Source organism: Diplotaxodon limnothrissa, linkage group LG3 (assembly GCF_057381915.1).
Source record: "Diplotaxodon limnothrissa isolate DT_005_m linkage group LG3, D_limnothrissa_male_GT1.1, whole genome shotgun sequence".
NCBI lineage: Eukaryota > Metazoa > Chordata > Actinopteri > Cichliformes > Cichlidae > Diplotaxodon > Diplotaxodon limnothrissa.
Genome location: NC_140598.1, coordinates 31,052,145 through 31,063,369, shown reverse-complemented (window position 1 = coordinate 31,063,369; position 11,225 = coordinate 31,052,145). Strand labels below are relative to the sequence as shown.

The 11,225-nt window shown below is 40.1% G+C and overlaps 1 long non-coding RNA gene across 1 annotated transcript; it reads left to right on the top strand.

Annotated features, from left to right (window-relative positions):
- The first annotated feature begins 561 nt into the window (after positions 1 to 561).
- Positions 562 to 2,373, top strand: LOC146635344 (uncharacterized). Its single transcript, XR_014905471.1, has 3 exons — positions 562 to 670; positions 1,218 to 1,350; positions 1,991 to 2,373. It is a non-coding gene; the product is annotated as an uncharacterized LOC146635344 (long non-coding RNA).
- Positions 2,374 to 11,225: the final 8,852 nt, after the last annotated feature.

The window sequence follows — 11,225 nt, the reverse complement described above, 5'->3', positions numbered from 1 at the left end:
ATTAGGCTGCAAAAAGAAAGAAAAAGAAGGTCCTTTACATCTCTATCTACCATTGCAGAGTCCACAGGATACCTGGCTCCTCCCTTAAAGACCCTACTCACTACCAACAAACTGTGTTCACACTCCCAGCCTCTTGCTGGAGGTGTAGAAGTGTGTGACTGAAGAACTCTTTCTTCCTGCCATCAGACTCCTAAACACCTGACAGGAGTTTGTAAACTTGTTTTACCTCCATCTATATTCCTCTGTTTGCACACATGCAATTGCACACTCACTGCTGTCTACTGCACGTGCAGCTGAGGTAGCATTCTAGATTGATATTTACATAGTATTTGATTTGATTTGTATATATTTATATAAAAATAGCATATATTTTTTTAAAATGTTATATTCCTATTATTTTATAACCTATTATAACCATCCGTTATTCTATTTATCTAATTTATTTGATTTTCTTTATTTGACATCTCCTGCTGATTGATTGAAGGACCTGAAGGGGCAGCAATACGCCTTTTGTTGAGTCTGCCGGAAATCCAAGAAGAAGAAGCAGCGGCAGTCGAAGAAGAAGAACTGTAAACAAACTAAAGTGAGGCGGCGTTTGTGTTTAGTTTTTAGGTTTTAACAGAAGATGGAGGCACTCAGCAGGCGGGCTCTGGACCGGATTTACTCCGCGGTAAATTTTCTTTATTTATTCTATTGACTTCTCAGTCACCGGGACTAGACGCGGTAACCGTTAGCAACAAGCTACAGCCTGGAAACAGTAAAGCTAGCGAGGAAGACACTAACAAGCTGATATTTAACATCATAAAGACCAAAAATAAATGCATAAAAATTTTCACTCACATCAAAAATAGAACACGTAGAACATTGAAATGCCTGTTTGATTGTGAAAACACAAAATTACCGACATGTAACAAATTGCTTTATCGTGTGCGTTTATTGTGGTTCAGTTTTTGTTTATTACGTACGACAGGAAAACAGTCATAGTCTGAATGTCAGCATCATGTGAGTTTGTCACAGAAAAGTTGTGTGTGGTCTTATACACTCATCAGCCTCAACTCATATTAGGTACAACTTGCTGGTTGGACATGAGCTGCTTTAACTCTTCGTGGAACAGATTCAATTGTCCAAAACGTGTTTAAAAATGCTGCTTAGAGCACGTTTAACCATCTTTCCAAGGTTTGAAGTCCTTCTGAATCAAGTCTCTCTCCGGCCTTCAGGTATTGCTGGCAGTTGTGGTTTTGTCCTGGTCTTATGTGATCTACGCCAGCAGGATCGCCTCCGTTTGGCTGCTGGAACAGAGGACGCGTCGTTGAGGCAAGACTGACCGTGCGTCAGAGTGCAAGCGTACAGGTCTGTGTTCTGGTCATGATGACATGTGGTATCATAAATAAAGTCATCTCCACGGACACCTGCACAGTGTAAAGGGTGTAAACTGTGGTATTGTTCAAAGCACAAAGTGAGCGTCATGCATAAAAGACAAAGCATGTTAGGAAGAGCTCTTTTAGCTGCTGGTACAAATGGGAGAAACAGACCCTGTTTCCTTGCTCATATGAACACCTCACTGCTCTTTTCACATCCCTTTAAACCCAGCCAGGTTGAAGTCACTGCAGCACCACCAGGGGTCAGTATATGAACTGTGATCTGCTGCAGATCTCAGGCTTCAGTCAGATTTTTGCTTAACTTTTTAAATTTGCTAATTAAAGTTCCTAACTGAATGACATGACCCTAAATATGAGCCTGGTTGTGGGTTAGATTCTCTAGGTACATAACAAAAGACCCTTTAGTGCTTGCCTCCTTTAGTGGAGTTGAAGCTTGAAGATCAGGCTGGTCATTTATCCCCGCACGATAGGATGTTGTAGGATTTTTTTTTCCTAAAGTCTACAGTCGTTTGTTTAGTTGTGGATGTATTAGTGTGTCTGGAAGGACTTTCTTTGAAGTGAAGTTCTTTGGTTTCAGAAGGTTAAACCTGTTCCTCCTGCTCTGGTCTCAGGCTGATGGACCCCTTTGAGCCCTCGTTCCAGAGGTTCAGACCTGAACATATGGTGACTGTTCAGGTAGGAGAGGACAGAAGCGGCTGAAAGCACCAGAGGTTTCCAGGAGGTCAGATCTGAAAGGAGACGACACAACAACCAAAAACTGGTTTAAAAGTGGGAAAAGACGGCGTAATGAGAGAAACAATGAAGACGAGCTCCGAACTTGAGCGGGTTCTATGGGGACTGCGTTTAGCCCACAACACAGTAAAACCCACAACATCCACTCTGATACTTTATGTTGTAATTACTGCTGAGTAACTTAGAGTAATTGAAGCTGGATTAATGACTTCTTGGGCAGTCAGACCAGATCTCTCTCTTTAATTGAGACTTTTATACATTGTCCCACATCTGTCTCACATTTTGACTTCTTCTGCACTTTTTCTAAAGTGTGGCTTTTACCCAGTGCATATCAAGGGAAGGCTTTTTTATATGTGTCAAATAAAGATTAGCCTGTTTAATGTTGCGAATGTTACAAATTGCCAGAAAGTCATAAGATTTTCACATTTTAGTGATTATGATTGGAACCACCACAAATGAAATGGAGTGTCAGTATTTTAGAATCAAAATAGTGTTTTTGTTGTAGTTGTTTTGTTTTGCACGGAAGCAAGTCTGGTGTGAAGTGACACAGTATGCTGTGCCACAACTGACTAAAAATAGCTAAACTCTGGTGTACTTTTTATTGACATAATCTATGGATACATCACTACTGACACCCACAGACAGTTTCAGTTGGAACAGCAGGAGTATGTAAAGACTATCACATGAGCGCCCTTTAAATCTTATTATATTTACTTAAAAAAAGAATTGGGAAAATTGCATTCACATATATTGGATTACCTCCCAGCATTTTTAACACTTTGTCCCACACTTACACATATCATTTATTGGGATCTGGTCAGCCAATCAGGAATCTGTACTTTTTTTGTCTTATAATCACAATAAAAATGCTCCAACAACATAAACAGGGTCCAGGGGTCCAATTCAGGAACTCCAATTAGCTGAGGTGAAGCTTAGCCGCCTGTGTCATCATCCACCTGTCAGTCAAAGAGGCCACGCCCCAATAATGCAAACTTTAAACCTTAATATAATTTAAACAGATGACTTATAAAAAATTCACCCTCCCTTAGAGTTGTTAAGAAGAGGGGAGTTAGCTATAGGGTTCAAAACCTTTATTGTAGCAGGGTGTAAATATGTTTGTTTGTCTTGTAAAGTCAGATGTTTTAACACAGTCACTCTAGTGGACATTAGAGGAACTGCAGGCTTCACATTCACAAAGTTATTTATTCAGTACATGTAATTCTATAACTAGACACTACGGCTGAATCACCAAAAAGTTTTCTGCAGTTTTTTTTAATGTTTGTTTTTTAAAATTCAATTTAAACTCCCAAGTGTGAACTTCCCTAAGGTCTAAATGTGTCTTTAACATTGGGAAACCTGATGGTCTGATGCTTTGTTTGTAGTTTAATATTACCTGATCTACCTCTAAATTAATGTAAAAGCAATGAAAAACGAGTATCTGGTCATTTTTCTGTATATTTCAACATTAAAGATTAGTTTCTTCAGCTCATGTGTGTTGAGATGTTTCATTTTCATGCCACCAGGGTTGAACAGATTTATGTTAAACAGAAGCAGGGATAATAATGGAGACGTGTGTCCTCTGATGTATTCAGTAAATAAACCTCAGACACACACACAGGAGGTTGATTTGGAAGGAAGAGGTTTGCTCTTTGATGTGTGCCCTCAGATATGTAAATGCTCTTAACAGAATGGGTGAGTGAGGGCAAGTGAGGTAAGGAGAGAATGAGAAGCAGAGAGAGGGGGTTCTCTTTATGTAAATACTCATTCTGTTATCAAAAACCACTTCAAGCACACACACACCTTCTGTCATCTGTAATTAAAATCCTGCTCATCGTGTCTCCATCTGCTCTCGTGTTTGGGGCCCCGAGACCTTTTCATGGAAAATTAAAAACATTGATGGGAATGTGGGCACGATCCCACCTGCCAGAAAGATCCAGAGCCCTCTGGAAACCACTGGAAATATGTGATAAATGTGAGGGGGGTGCATAAGGGTCTCCTAGGAACTACAAGTGGCGTCTGGAGTCTAAACAGAGTCTTTCTCAGTTAGGTAAAACACTTGTTGACCTACTTATTAATTAACCAAGGTGGTATAGTTCCAAAAGTATTTGGACAGAGGCAAATGTTTTGCTTCTTTTTCCTTCTACATCACCAAAAATCTATTTGAAATCAAGAAAAGAAGTACTGAAGTGTTGGTGTGTTCACATGTGTTTGCAGCCCTTCGTGCTTTTTAGTTTTCGTGTTCAGCAGTGAAATACAGCATGTTGAGATCAGTTGGTGTACTCAGCTGCTTTCCAATAGTCTTCACTTTCAGAGTGCTGATTCAGGGGATTTTTGTCCGTCTAACCCAGCCTGTATGATTTGCATCTCAACTGTCTCTTATGAAGTCTTCATGATACATTACTGACATGTCAAGTCTTCTTTTAGCTGGATGTTATAAAAGGCTTTTATTTTATTACAATGGAAAAGATTCTGTGATCGTCCACCACTTTTGTATTCCCTTCTTCTTGGTGCTCTTGCAGCCTGTTGATTTCATCTTTCACCTGTAATGACGCCTCTTTGAACTCCATACAGCATTACTGTGAATGCAAAACTAGCCACCCATTCGATTATGGATTTAAATCAAAGTGTTGAATTTTTAAATTGAACACATAGAATTAAATCCAGTTTATCTCCTTAACCTGTTTGGAATTAATCAGAAATGAAACGACACCTTGTAAGGACATGTTATGTTTTTGAGGTTTGGTTACTGTTTTGATCTTTTCCTGATTTTTGTAGTCAGTTCATGTGCATCTCCAAAAAATCTTTTTTTGAAATACAGCATTTTTACATTTTATATTTTGATATTGATGGCCATTAACGTGCACTGTTTCTATTTAATTAAAAAAAATAAATAAATACATGGTTGCACTGAGTCCATTGGATGATGAATACCTGTTAAATTAGCACGATGTCCTCTGAAGTGAGACGTCACTGCTCTGCATGCTGGAAAGAAAAAGCGAGCTGCCTTCTGCAGCTGTGCTTGTATTCAAACCTCTCATGCAGATGAGCCATAAAACACACAAGCACTCGTGTGAGGCTGCAGGACTCTGTTTATTCACTCGCTATCAGGCACTTTGTATACACACACAGCATGTAGAAGTAAATCATGAAATATATATTCCTTTTTGATAAGACACACGGGAGTAGGATGTCTTCACAAGTTGTAGGTCAAAATTATTTGAAGCATTTCAGTCAGGTTTCAGGACTAATCACAGTCAAGAAACAGCATTAGTGAAGGTTACAGAGAGAGAGCATATATCTCCAATATTGGCTTGTCTTTATTGGCTCCCTGTTAAATCCAGAATCAAATTAAAATTCATCTCAGGAGATAGAAGCTAAAAATCTGTAAGTAACACTTTTTAATCAGATATGTCATCAAGTCAGTGAAACATCTGGGATATTGATCTGGTCTGGCAAGTTTCAGCTGCTTTGGTGCACTAGAGGGGCAACAATGAGGCATCCCTCAAAACAAGAATGGTTTTACAGGTGGAGGCCACTGGCAATTTCTCCGTCCTCATTTTTTCTGACTGTTTTTTCACTAGTTTTCTATTTGGGTAGGCTCAGTGTCACTATTGATAGCATGAGTTGATACCTGAACCCTGCAGAGTTTGCACTGGTAGTCCAAGTCCTCCAGGGCAGAACATCAATTTGTCCAACTGACAGAAGGTTTGCTGTCTCCCAGCACAGTCTCAAGAGCATGGAGGAGATTCCAGGAGACAGGCTCTTTCCACACTAGGAGAGCTGGACAGAGCCATAGATTGCCCTAAACCCTTTAGCAGGAAGGGTTTCTTCACCTTTCTATACAGTGGCTTGCAAAAGTATTTGGCCCCCTTGAACTTTTCCACATTTTTTCACATTACAGCCACAAACATGAATCAATTTTATTGGAATTCCACGTGAAAGACCAACACAAAGTGGTGTACACGTGAGAAGTGGAACGAAAATCATACATGATTGCAAACATTTTTTACAAATAAATAACTGCAAAGTGGGGTGTGCGTAATTATTCAGCCCCCTGAGTCAATACTTTGTAGAACCACCTTTTGCTGCCATTACAGCTGCCAGTCTTTTAGGGTTTGTCTCTACCAGCTTTGCACATCTAGAGACTGAAATCCTTGCCCATTCTTCTTTGCAAAACAGCTCCAGCTCAGCCAGATTAGATGGACAGCGTTTGTGAACAGTAGTTTTCAGATCTTGCCACAGATTCTCGATTGGATTTAGATCTGGACTTTGACTGGGCCAGTCTAACACATGGATATGTTTTGTTTTAAACCATTCCATTGTTGCCCTGGCTTTATGTTTAGGGTGGTTGTCCTGCTGGAAGGTGAACCTCCGCCCCAGTCTCAGGTCTTTTGCAGACTCCAAGAGGTTTTCTTCCAAGGTTGCCCTGTATTTGGCTCCATCCATCTTCCCATCAACTCTGACCAGCTTCCCTGTCCCTGCTGAAGAGAAGCACCCCCAGAGCATGATGCTGCCACCACCATATTTGACAGTGGGGATGGTGTGTTCAGAGAGATGTGCAGTGTTAGTTTTCTGCCACACATAGCGTTTTGCATTTTGGCCAAAAAGTTCCATTTTGGTCTCATCTGACCAGAGCACCTTCTTCCACATGTTCGCTGTGTCCCCCACATGGCTTGTGGCAAACTGCAAACGGGACTTCTTATGGTTTTCTGTTAACAATGGCTTTCTTCTTGCCACTCTTCCATAAAGGCCAACTTTGTGCAGTGCACGACTAATAGTTGTCCTATGGACAGATTCCCCCACCTGAGCTGTAGATCTCTGCAGCTCGTCCAGAGTCACCATGGGCCTCTTGGCTGCATTTCTGATCAGTGCTCTCCTTGTTCGGCCTGTGAGTTTAGGTGGACGGCCTTGTCTTGGTAGGTCTACAGTTGTGCCATACTCCTTCTATTTCTGAATGATCGCTTGAACAGTGCTCCATGGGATGTTCAAGGCTTGGGAAATCTTTTTGTAGCCTAAGCCTGCTTTAAATTTCTCAATAACTTTATCCCTGACCTGTCTGGTGTGTTCTTTGGACTTCATGGTGTTGTTGCTCCCAATATTCTCTTAGACAACCTCTGAGGCTGTCACAGAGCAGCTGTATCTGTACTGACATTAGATTACACACAGGTGCACTCTATTTAGTCATTAGCACTCATCAGGCAGTGTCTATGGGCAACTGACTGCACTCAGACCAAAGGGGGCTGAATAATTATGCACACCCCACGTTTCAGTCATTTATTTGTAAAAAATGTTTGGAATCATGTATGATTTTCGTTCCACTTCTCACGTGTACACCACTTTGTGTTGGTCTTTCACGTGGAATTCCAATAAAATTGATTCATGTTTGTGGTTGTAATGTGACAAAATGTGGAAAAGTTCAAGGGGGCCGAATACTTTTGTAAGCCGCTATAAGTAGCAGGATGAACACTGCCAGCAGGCTGCTAGTGTGAATGTCTCTGATCAAACAATCACAAACAGACTTCATGAGTGTTGCCTGAGAGCACAACATCCTCTAGTGGTTCCTGGACTCCCTGCCTGACACCCTGGAACCCGATTGGCATTTTCCACAGAATACCAGAATCGGCACGTCCACCACTGGTGCACTGTGATTTTCACAGAGAGCAGGTTCATCCTGAACACATGTGACAGATGTGAAAGTGTCTGGAGAGGCCGTGGAGAATGTTATGGTGTGCGTGAAATTGATCACCATGACTGTTTTGGTGGTGGGTCAGTGATGGTCTGGTGAGGCATATCCATGGAGGAACGCACTGTCCTCTACAGCAGGGGTGCCCAATCCCAGTCCTCGAGATCTACTATCCTGCAGCTTTTAGATGCATCCCTACTCCAACACAGCTGAATCAAATGGTGTGATTACCTCTTCAGCATGCCATCAAGTTTGGCAAAGGCCTGATAACAAGCCATTCAGTTGATTCAGGTGTGTCAGAAGAAGGGTGCGTCTAAAAGCTGCAGGACGGTAGCTCTCGAGGACTGGGATTGGGCACCCCTGCTCTACAGGCTAGGTGACGAATTTTAATTCCCAGCAAACAATGTGGCATCCTTGTGTTCCTAACATGTTACCCTTATCAGTATGGAGATGCAGAAAGATTTTTTCCCCATTGAGATGTGACATGTTTTCAAAGTGTTCATATATTTTTTTGGAACAGTATAGTTAAGGTTGGATCAGGTGACCCTGAATCCTCCCTTTTTTATGCTGCATAGGCTTAGGCTGCTTTCACTCTGTTTATGCACCTCTCTGCATTAAATCATCAGTAATTATTAATCTGGCTCTCTTACACAGTGTAATTATTGTCCTGTCTTCCTCCCCTCAACCCTAACAAGTTAAGGCAGATGGCCTCCCTGAGCCTGGTTCTGCTGGAGGTTTCTTCCTGTCAAAAAGAGAGTTTTTCCTTCCCAAGTGCTTGATCATTGGAGATTGTTTTATTGCTGGAGTTTTCTCTCATATTGTAGGGTCCTTACCTTAGAATACAGGATGGTTTGAGATGACTCTTGTTGTGATTTGGTGCTATATAATGAAACAGAGTGTAATTAAGTACAATCATTGACCAGGTTTAATGAAGTAATTAATTTGGTAATCTTGGGAGGGTCAAATGCACTTACTAACAGTGTTGGTCAAGTTACTTGAAAAAAGTAATCAGTAACTAATTTCTGATTACCTCCCCAAAAAAGTAATCCCGTTACTTTACTGATTACTTATTTTCAAAAGTAATTAATTACTTAGTTACTTTTTAAAAACACGATTTACAACCTGAAGAGGTGATAAAGCGATAGATCTTTCAGCCCAATTCTACTGTTTCTGCATAATCCATCATACAAAATGTAATCAAATGGAAAAGTCTCTTTTTAAAACTTGTTTTATTAGTTTTAATCTTTTAACTTTATGCATCAAGCAAAAATTTAATTATATGCAACGTTCTCTGACTGGAAGAAATTTGTTTAACATTTAAACCTATTTTCTGCACATTCCAGCACATAAAATAAAATATTTTTTGTGTTTACACTCAGTCTTTCAAATAGATGCAAGTAAAACACAGCAGAAAATAAATAAAGTCAAAGACTCAGCGGTCCTGTTGCTCTATTTTCACCTGTAAAGCAGGAGTAGGGTAGGCGGAGGTTTACCCTGGTGCAGGTGAGCCGCAGAGGTCAGTGGAAGAATCCGCGAGTTTCTCTGTGAGTTTCCCATTACATGGTAGCGCACTCGGTGCTTGCTTGGAAGTTTAGGGGTTTTTTTCACTGTAAAAAGAAGTTTTTCTTCCCACGCACAACGGACACTAAAGTTTTTGTCACTTTTTATGGAATCAAACTTAAAGTAATTTCAGTACTTCCACACTTTAAACGCTGCACGCTCATACTCTCTCCGCACTCGATATATTATCCATTGTTGCTCTGCACACAGCTGTTGCCACAAACGTCGCACTCGCTTACGTCACTGTCATGAGACATTCTCGCAAAAAAATCACGGTTTTAGTAACGCAGTAACGCAGCGTTCCTACGGGAAAGTAACGGTAATCTAATTACCGTTTTTGCAATAGTAATCCCTTACTTTACTCATTACTTGAAAAAAGTAATCGGATTACAGTAACGCGTTACTGCCCATCTCTGCTTACTAAATATTAAAAATCTACTTTTCTTAACTCTCCACCTATATTTTTGGCCAAAATAAAAATTATTTCTGAACAAAGCCACAAAACCCAACAGCTGTGAGTAAAATGCAGTTTGTCACTTTATGTCTGTAGACAGGAGAGTCTGGAACTGGGAACTCATCTATTCTCCCTCAGAGCCTCTTCTTCTTCATGTCCGCCAGTTGTCATGTCAGCCATCTTTGACACAAAAAAGTAAACAGACCACATCGCCTCCATCTCTTTAAGTCTTCCATCTGCTCAACAACGTGACATGAATATTCACACAGAACATTCGTGACAAAAGGTGCTGATTAACCAGCCGGTGTGAAGTGTCTGAGTATGAAACTAACTGGGAGGAGAAAGAAATGGATGGAATAATATAATTGGTTTGATTTTATTAATGCCTTTAGAGAAAAACCTCTGTGTTGGTTTATTGTTGAGTATTTCATGGATATCACCATTTTAACTGTTGACCTATTTTATTTTGAAATATTACACAAATGCTATAAAAACTAAAAACTAAACTATAATTATGTTCACTCCAGTATGTTTGTAGGCTGACTTTTGTGTCTCGTTTCTAATAATATTTCTATTATTCCAAGTGTTTTACAGAAAAAAATAGGAGAAAAAAAATCTAAGATTTGATTAAAAACATAAAAATAAAACTGAAACAGGCAAACGGGACAAAACATAAAACCAACATGGCCACATGTTAAATGTTCATGAACCACAGGCGCTAAAGAAAACACTGGCAAGTACCACCAAAAGTCTTTGAAGTCAAAATGTCTGCTTTTCAGGTTTGAAATCACAGAGTCCCTGTTTTTCATGAAGCATATGCAGTGTTTGAGATCATGAATGGAACTTTATAAAAAGGGCTGGTTTTGCAAAACCTTGTGCCATGATTGCGAAAGCCCCAGCGAGTCGATTGCAGATTGTCTTTGATTGTGTTTGAATCTGTGTGACTGTGATTTGAAGCTAAACAGTGACCTAGAAAGGTCCATAAAACGAGTAACTGCAGTCTAGACACAAAAAAGTTCAAGAACTTCCTCCAGCAGTTCTTTAAATTATGACAGGGTTGCTCTAGTCTCACAAGAGGGACTGAATGTATTAAAAGAATATGCAGAAACTTCAGCAAAACTTCCCGTGAACACAGGATGTATTTATTCAGCATTAATGTCAGTTTGAGTTTTTGTGCACAGTCCAACAAACAACACAAACTAATAGCAGTAAAATATACCTGCAGTATTCTGAACTGCAGTATTCTGCCTTTCACTTGTAAACAAATTTAAGACAAAACATCGAAGAAGAAACAAAGTAACTCATTGGTTCAGACCAGGTGCTGTCTTCATCTAAAAGCATCCCTGGTGTCACATTAAAATTCTATACATAAACTTTTCATCCTCATAGTCGACTAATGGGGAAGTGCTTCTTCACA